The sequence below is a fragment of the Chiloscyllium punctatum genome, chromosome 16 (genome assembly GCF_047496795.1).
Source record: "Chiloscyllium punctatum isolate Juve2018m chromosome 16, sChiPun1.3, whole genome shotgun sequence".
In the NCBI taxonomy this organism is placed as follows: domain Eukaryota; kingdom Metazoa; phylum Chordata; class Chondrichthyes; order Orectolobiformes; family Hemiscylliidae; genus Chiloscyllium; species Chiloscyllium punctatum.
The window spans coordinates 72,996,196-73,006,048 of record NC_092754.1 but is presented as its reverse complement, the minus strand read 5'-3'; positions in this window follow the sequence as shown (position 1 = coordinate 73,006,048).

The following is a 9,853-nucleotide window of genomic DNA, read 5'->3' as shown; positions in this document are numbered from 1 at the left end:
ACACCCAGGGAAGAGCAGACTGACCAAACTCTGTCAATGTAACAAACCCAGGGAAGAGCAGACTGACCTCACTCTGTCAATGTAACACACCCAGAGAAGAGCAGAATGACCTCTTCTGCAAAGTTACTCACACAGTGAACTGCTGACTTACCCCACTCTGTCAATGTAACCCACCCAGTGAAGTGCACATTGACCCCACTCTGTCATTGTAACACACCCAGGGAAGAGCAGACTGACCCAACTCTGTCAATGTAACACACAATGGGAGAACAGACTGACCCCACTCTGTCAATGTAACACACACAGGGAAGAGCAGACAGATACCACTCTGACAATGTAACACACCAAGGGAAGAACAGACTGACCCCACTCTGTCAATTTAACACACCCAGGGAAGAGCAGACTGACCCCACTCTGTCAATGGAACACACCCAGGGAAAAGCAGTCTGACACCACCCTGTCACTGTAACACACCCAGGGAAGAGCAGACTGACCACACTCTGTCAATGCAACACACCCTGGGAAGAGCAGACTGACCCCAACTCTGTCAATGTAACACACCCAGGGAAGTGCGCACTGACCCCACTCTGTCATTGTAACACACCAAGGGAAGAGCAGACTGACCCCACTGTGTCAATGTAACACACTTGGGGAAGAGCAGACTGACCCCAATCAGTCAACGTAACACACCCAGGGAAGAGAAGACTGACCCCACTCTGTCAATGTAACCCTCCCAGGGAAGAGCAGACTGACCCCACTATGTCAATGTAACACACCCAGGGAAGAGCAGACTGACCACACTCAGTCAATGTAACCCACCCATAAAAGAGCAGACTGAGCCCACTCTGTCAATGTAACACAGCCAGGAAAGAGCAGACTGACCCCAATCTGTCAATGTAACACACCCAGGGAAAAACAGACTGACCCCACTGTGTTAATGTAACACACCCAGGGAAGAGCAGACTGACCCCACTCTGTCAGTATATCACACCCAGGGAAGTGCGCACTGACCCCACTCTGTCATTGTAACACACCAAGGGAAGAGCAGACTGACCCCACTGTGTCAATGTAACACACTTGGGGAAGAGCAGACTGACCCCAATCAGTCAATGTAACACACCCAGGGAAGAAAATACTGACCCCACTCTGTCAATGTAACCCTCCCAGGGAAGAGCAGACTGACCCCACTCTGTCAATGTAACACACCCAGGGAAGAGCAGACTGACCCCACTCTGTCAATGTAACCCACCCATACAAGAGCAGACTGACCCCACTCTGTCAATGTACCACAGCCAGGAAAGAGCAGACTGACCCCAATCTGTCAATGTAACACACCCAGGGAAAAACAGACTGACCCCACTGTGTCAATGTAACCCACCCATTAAAGAGCAGACTGACCCCACTCTGTCAAGGTAACACACCCAGGAAAGAGCAGACTGACGCCACTCTGTCAATGTAACACACCCAGGGAAGAGCAGACTGACCCCACTCTGTCAATGTAAGACACCCAGGGAAGAGTAGACTGACCCCAATCTGTGAATGTAATACACCCAGGGTAGAGCAGACTGACCTCACTCTGTCAATGTAACACACCCAGGGAAGAGCAGACTGTCCCCACTCTGTCAATGTCACGCACCCAGGGAAGAGCAGACTGACCCCACTCTGTCAATGTTACACACCCAGGGAAGAGCAGACTGACCCCACTCTGTCAATGTCACGCACCCAGGGAAGAGCACACTGACCGCACTCTGTCAATGTAACACACCCAGGGAAGAGCAGACTGACCCCACTCTGTCAATGTAACACACCCTGGGAAGAGCAGACTGACCCGACTCTGTCAATGTAACACACCCTGGGAAGAGCAGACTGAACCAACTCTGTCACTGTAACACACCCAGGGAAGAGCAGACTGACCCCACTCTGTCAATGTAACACACCCAGGGAAGAGCAGACTGTCCCCACTCTGTCAATGTAACACACCCAGGGAAGAGCAGACTGACCCCACTCTGTCAATGTAAAACACCCAGGGAAGAGCAGACTGACCCCTTTCTGTCAACGTTTCACACCCAGGGAAGATCAGACTGACCCAACTCTGTCAATGTAACACATTCTGGGAAGAGCCGACTGACCCAACTCTGTCATTGAAACACACCCAGGGAAGAGCAGACTGACCCTTCTCTGTCATTGTAACGCACCCAGGGAAGAGCAGACTGACCTCACTCTGTCAATGTAACACACCCAGGGAAGAGCAGACTGAGCCCCCTCTGTCAATGTAACACACCCAGGGAACAGAAGATTGACCTGGCTAGGTCAATGTAACATACCCAGGGAAGAGCAGACTAACCCCACTCTGTCAATGTAACACACCCTGGGAAGAGCAGACTGACCCCACTCTGTCAATTTAACACACCCAGGGAAGAGCAGACTGACCCCACTCTGTCAATGTCACGCACCCAGGGAAGGGCAGACTGACCGCACTCTGTCAATGTCATGCACCCAGGGAAGAGCAGACTGACCCCACTGTGTCAATGTAACACACCCAGGGAAGAGCAGTCTGACCCCACACTTTCAATGTAACGCATCCAGGGAAGAGCAGACTGAACCCTCTCTGTCAATGTAACACACCCAGGGAAGAGCAGACTGACCCCACTCTGTCAATGTAACACACCCAGGGAAGAGTAGACTGTCCCCACTCTGTCAATGTCACGCACCCAGGGAAGAGCAGACTGACCGCGCACTGTCAATGTAACACACCCAGGGAAGAGCAGATTGACCCCACTGTGTCAATGTAACACACCCAGGGTAGAGCAGGCTGACCCCACACTTTCAATGTAACCCACCGAGGGAAGAGCAGACTGACCCCTCTCTGTCATTGTAACACACCCAGGGAAGAGCAGACTGAAAACACTCTGGCAATGTAACACACCCAGGGAAGAGCAGACTGACCCCTTTCTCTCAACGTTATAAACCCAGGGAAGATCAGACTGACCAAACTCTGTCAATGTAACACACCCTGGGAAGAGCAGACTGACTCCACTCTGTCAATGTAACACACCCAGGGAAGAGCAGACGGACCTCAATCTGTCAATGTAACACACCCAGGGAAGAGCAGACTGACCCCACTCTGTCAATGTAACACACCCAGGGAAAGGCAGACGGACCCTGTTCTGTCAATGTAACACACCCAGGGAAGAGCAGACTGACCCCACTCTGTCAATGTAACTCACCCAGGGAAAATGCAGACTGACACCACTCTGTCAGTATATCACACCCAGGGAAGAGCAGACTGACCACACTCTGTCAATGTAACACACCAAGGGAAGAGCAGACTGACCCCACTGTGTCAATGTAACACACTTGGGGAAGAGCAGACTGACCCCAATCAGTCAATGTAACACACCCAGGGAAGAAAATACTGACCCCACTCTGTCAATGTAACCCTCCCAGGGAAGAGCAGACTGACCCCACTCTGTCAATGTAACACACCCAGGGAAGAGCAGACTGACCCCACTCTGTCAATGTAACCCACCCATACAAGAGCAGACTGACCCCACTCTGTCAATGTACCACAGCCAGGAAAGAGCAGACTGACCCCAATCTGTCAATGTAACACACCCAGGGAAAAACAGACTGACGCCACTCTGTCAATGTAACACACCCAGGGAAGAGCAGACTGACCCCACTCTGTCAATGTAAGACACCCAGGGAAGAGTAGACTGACCCCAATCTGTGAATGTAATACACCCAGGGTAGAGCAGACTGACCTCACTCTGTCAATGTAACACACCCAGGGAAGAGCAGACTGTCCCCACTCTGTCAATGTCACGCACCCAGGGAAGAGCAGACTGACCCCACTCTGTCAATGTTACACACCCAGGGAAGAGCAGACTGACCCCACTCTGTCAATGTCACGCACCCAGGGAAGAGCACACTGACCGCACTCTGTCAATGTAACACACCCAGGGAAGAGCAGACTGACCCCACTCTGTCAATGTAACACACCCTGGGAAGAGCAGACTGACCCGACTCTGTCAATGTAACACACCCTGGGAAGAGCAGACTGAACCAACTCAGTCACTGTAACACACCCAGGGAAGAGCAGACTGACCCCACTCTGTCAATGTAACACACCCAGGGAAGAGCAGACTGTCCCCACTCTGTCAATGTAACACACCCAGGGAAGAGCAGACTGACCCCACTCTGTCAATGTAACACACCCAGGGAAAAACAGACTGACCCCACTGTGTCAATGTAACCCACCCATTAAAGAGCAGACTGACCCCACTCTGTCAAGGTAACACACCCAGGAAAGAGCAGACTGACGCCACTCTGTCAATGTAACACACCCAGGGAAGAGCAGACTGACCCAACACAGTCAATTTAACACACCCAAGGAAGAACAGACTGACCCCACTCTGTCAATGTAACACACTCAGGGAATAGCAGACTGACCCCAATCAGTCAATGTAACACACCCAGGGAAGAGAAGACTGAGCCCACTCTGTCAATGTAACAAACCCAGGGAAGAGCAGACTGACCGCACTCTGTCAATGTAACACACCCAGGGAAGAGCAGACTGACCCCACTCTGTCAATGTAACACACCCAGGGAAGAGCAGACGGAACTCACTCTGTCAATGTAACACAACCAGGGAAGATCAGACTGAACCCACTCTGTCAATGCAACACCCGCAGGGAAGAGCAGACTGAATTCATTCTGTCAATGTAACCCACCTATAAAAGATCAGACTGACCCCACTCTGCCATTGTAACACACCCAGGGAAGAGCAGACAGATACCACTCTGTCAATGTAACACACCAAGGGAAGAACAGACTGACCCCACTCTGTCAATTTCACACACCCATAAAAGAGCAGACTGACCCCACTCTGTCAATGGAACACACCCAGTGGAGAGCAGACTGACATCACCCTGTCACTGTAACACTCCCAGGGAAGAACAGACTGACGCCACTCTGTCAATGTAACACACCCAGGGAAGAGCAGACTGACCCAACACAGTCAATTTAACACACCCAAGGAAGAACAGACTGACCCCACTCTGTCAATGTAACACACTCAGGGAATAGCAGACTGACCCCAATCAGTCAATGTAACACACCCAGGGAAGAGAAGACTGAGCCCACTCTGTCAATGTAACAAACCCAGGGAAGAGCAGACTGACCGCACTCTGTCAATGTAACACACCCAGGGAAGAGCAGACTGACCCCACTCTGTCAATGTAACACACCCAGGGAAGAGCAGACGGAACTCACTCTGTCAATGTAACACAACCAGGGAAGATCAGACTGACCCCACTCTGTCAATGCAACACCCGCAGGGAAGAGCAGACTGAATTCATTCTGTCAATGTAACCCACCTATAAAAGATCAGACTGACCCCACTCTGTCAATGTGACTCACCCTGGGAAGAGCAGACTGACCACACTCTGTCAATGTAACACACCCTGGGAAGAGCAGACTGACCCCCACTCTGTCAATGTAACACACACAGGGAAGTGTACACTGACCCCACTGTGTCATTGGAACACAGCAAGGGAAGAGCAGACTGACCCCACTCTGTCAATGTAACAAACCCTGGGAGATAAGACTGTCCCCACGCTGTCAATGTAACACACCCAGGGAAGAGCAGACTGAACCCACTCTGTCAATGTAACACACCCAGGGAAGAACAGACTGACCCCACTCTGTCAATGTAAAACACCCAGGGAAGAGCAGACTGACCCCACTCAGTCAATGTAACCCACCCATAAAAGAGCAGACTGACCCCACTCTGTCAATGTGACACGCCCTGGGAAGAGCAGACTGACCACACTCTGTCAATGCAACACACCCTGGGAAGAGCAGACTGACCCCAACTCTGTCAATGTAACACACCCAGGGAAGTGCGCACTGACCCCACTCTGTCATTGTAACACACCAAGGGAAGAGCAGACTGACCCCACTGTGTCAATGTAACACACTTGGGGAAGAGCAGACTGACCCCAATCAGTCAACGTAACACACCCAGGGAAGAGAAGACTGACCCCACTCTGTCAATGTAACCCTCCCAGGGAAGAGCAGACTGACCCCACTATGTCAATGTAACACACCCAGGGAAGAGCAGACTGACCACACTCAGTCAATGTAACCCACCCATAAAAGAGCAGACTGAGCCCACTCTGTCAATGTAACACAGCCAGGAAAGAGCAGACTGACCCCAATCTGTCAATGTAACACACCCAGGGAAAAACAGACTGACCCCACTGTGTTAATGTAACACACCCAGGGAAGAGCAGACTGACCCCACTCTGTCAGTATATCACACCCAGGGAAGAGCAGACTGACCCCACTCTGTCAATGTAACACACCCAGGGAAGAGTAGACTGACCCCAATCTGTCAATGTAATACACCCAGGGTAGAGCAGACTGACCTCACTCTGTCAATGTAACACACCCAGGGAAGAGCAGACTGTCCCCACTCTGTCAATGTAACACACCCAGGGAAGAGCAGACTGACCCCACTCTGTCAATGTAAAACACCGAGGGAAGAGCAGACTTACCCCACTCTGTCAATGTCACGCACCCAGGGAAGAGCAGACTGACACCACTCTGTCAATGTAACACACCCAGTGAAGAGCAGACTGACCCCACTCTGTCAATGTCACGCACCCAGGGAAGAGCACACTGACTGCACTCTGTCAATGTAACACACGCAGGGAAGAGCAGACTGACCGCACTCTGTCAATGTAACACACCCAGGGAAGAGCAGACTGACCCCACTCTGTCAATGTAACACACCCAGGGAAGAGCAGACGGAACTCACTCTGTCAATGTAACACAACCAGGGAAGATCAGACTGAACCCACTCTGTCAATGCAACACCCGCAGGGAAGAGCAGACTGAATTCATTCTGTCAATGTAACCCACCTATAAAAGATCAGACTGACCCCACTCTGTCATTGTAACACACCCAGGGAAGAGCAGACAGATACCACTCTGTCAATGTAACACACCAAGGGAAGAACAGACTGACCCCACTCTGTCAATTTCACACACCCATAAAAGAGCAGACTGACCCCACTCTGTCAATGGAACACACCCAGTGGAGAGCAGACTGACATCACCCTGTCACTGTAACACTCCCAGGGAAGAACAGACTGACGCCACTCTGTCAATGTAACACACCCAGGGAAGAGCAGACTGACCTCACTCTGTCAATGTAACACACCCAGGGAAGAGCAGACTGTCCCCACTCTGTCAATGTCACGCACCCAGGGAAGAGCAGACTGACCCCACTCTGTCAATGTTACACACCCAGGGAAGAGCAGACTGACCCCACTCTGTCAATGTCACGCACCCAGGGAAGAGCACACTGACCGCACTCTGTCAATGTAACACACCCAGGGAAGAGCAGACTGACCCCACTCTGTCAATGTAACACACCCTGGGAAGAGCAGACTGACCCGACTCTGTCAATGTAACACACCCTGGGAAGAGCAGACTGAACCAACTCAGTCACTGTAACACACCCAGGGAAGAGCAGACTGACCCCACTCTGTCAATGTAACACACCCAGGGAAGAGCAGACTGTCCCCACTCTGTCAATGTAACACACCCAGGGAAGAGCAGACTGACCCCACTCTGTCAATGTAACACACCCAGGGAAAAACAGACTGACCCCACTGTGTCAATGTAACCCACCCATTAAAGAGCAGACTGACCCCACTCTGTCAAGGTAACACACCCAGGAAAGAGCAGACTGACGCCACTCTGTCAATGTAACACACCCAGGGAAGAGCAGACTGACCCAACACAGTCAATTTAACACACCCAAGGAAGAACAGACTGACCCCACTCTGTCAATGTAACACACTCAGGGAATAGCAGACTGACCCCAATCAGTCAATGTAACACACCCAGGGAAGAGAAGACTGAGCCCACTCTGTCAATGTAACAAACCCAGGGAAGAGCAGACTGACCGCACTCTGTCAATGTAACACACCCAGGGAAGAGCAGACTGACCCCACTCTGTCAATGTAACACACCCAGGGAAGAGCAGACGGAACTCACTCTGTCAATGTAACACAACCAGGGAAGATCAGACTGAACCCACTCTGTCAATGCAACACCCGCAGGGAAGAGCAGACTGAATTCATTCTGTCAATGTAACCCACCTATAAAAGATCAGACTGACCCCACTCTGCCATTGTAACACACCCAGGGAAGAGCAGACAGATACCACTCTGTCAATGTAACACACCAAGGGAAGAACAGACTGACCCCACTCTGTCAATTTCACACACCCATAAAAGAGCAGACTGACCCCACTCTGTCAATGGAACACACCCAGTGGAGAGCAGACTGACATCACCCTGTCACTGTAACACTCCCAGGGAAGAACAGACTGACGCCACTCTGTCAATGTAACACACCCAGGGAAGAGCAGACTGACCCAACACAGTCAATTTAACACACCCAAGGAAGAACAGACTGACCCCACTCTGTCAATGTAACACACTCAGGGAATAGCAGACTGACCCCAATCAGTCAATGTAACACACCCAGGGAAGAGAAGACTGAGCCCACTCTGTCAATGTAACAAACCCAGGGAAGAGCAGACTGACCGCACTCTGTCAATGTAACACACCCAGGGAAGAGCAGACTGACCCCACTCTGTCAATGTAACACACCCAGGGAAGAGCAGACGGAACTCACTCTGTCAATGTAACACAACCAGGGAAGATCAGACTGACCCCACTCTGTCAATGCAACACCCGCAGGGAAGAGCAGACTGAATTCATTCTGTCAATGTAACCCACCTATAAAAGATCAGACTGACCCCACTCTGTCAATGTGACTCACCCTGGGAAGAGCAGACTGACCACACTCTGTCAATGTAACACACCCTGGGAAGAGCAGACTGACCCCCACTCTGTCAATGTAACACACACAGGGAAGTGTACACTGACCCCACTGTGTCATTGGAACACAGCAAGGGAAGAGCAGACTGACCCCACTCTGTCAATGTAACAAACCCTGGGAGATAAGACTGTCCCCACGCTGTCAATGTAACACACCCAGGGAAGAGCAGACTGAACCCACTCTGTCAATGTAACACACCCAGGGAAGAACAGACTGACCCCACTCTGTCAATGTAAAACACCCAGGGAAGAGCAGACTGACCCCACTCAGTCAATGTAACCCACCCATAAAAGAGCAGACTGACCCCACTCTGTCAATGTGACACGCCCTGGGAAGAGCAGACTGACCACACTCTGTCAATGCAACACACCCTGGGAAGAGCAGACTGACCCCAACTCTGTCAATGTAACACACCCAGGGAAGTGCGCACTGACCCCACTCTGTCATTGTAACACACCAAGGGAAGAGCAGACTGACCCCACTGTGTCAATGTAACACACTTGGGGAAGAGCAGACTGACCCCAATCAGTCAACGTAACACACCCAGGGAAGAGAAGACTGACCCCACTCTGTCAATGTAACCCTCCCAGGGAAGAGCAGACTGACCCCACTATGTCAATGTAACACACCCAGGGAAGAGCAGACTGACCACACTCAGTCAATGTAACCCACCCATAAAAGAGCAGACTGAGCCCACTCTGTCAATGTAACACAGCCAGGAAAGAGCAGACTGACCCCAATCTGTCAATGTAACACACCCAGGGAAAAACAGACTGACCCCACTGTGTTAATGTAACACACCCAGGGAAGAGCAGACTGACCCCACTCTGTCAGTATATCACACCCAGGGAAGAGCAGACTGACCCCACTCTGTCAATGTAACACACCCAGGGAAGAGTAGACTGACCCCAATCTGTCAATGTAATACACC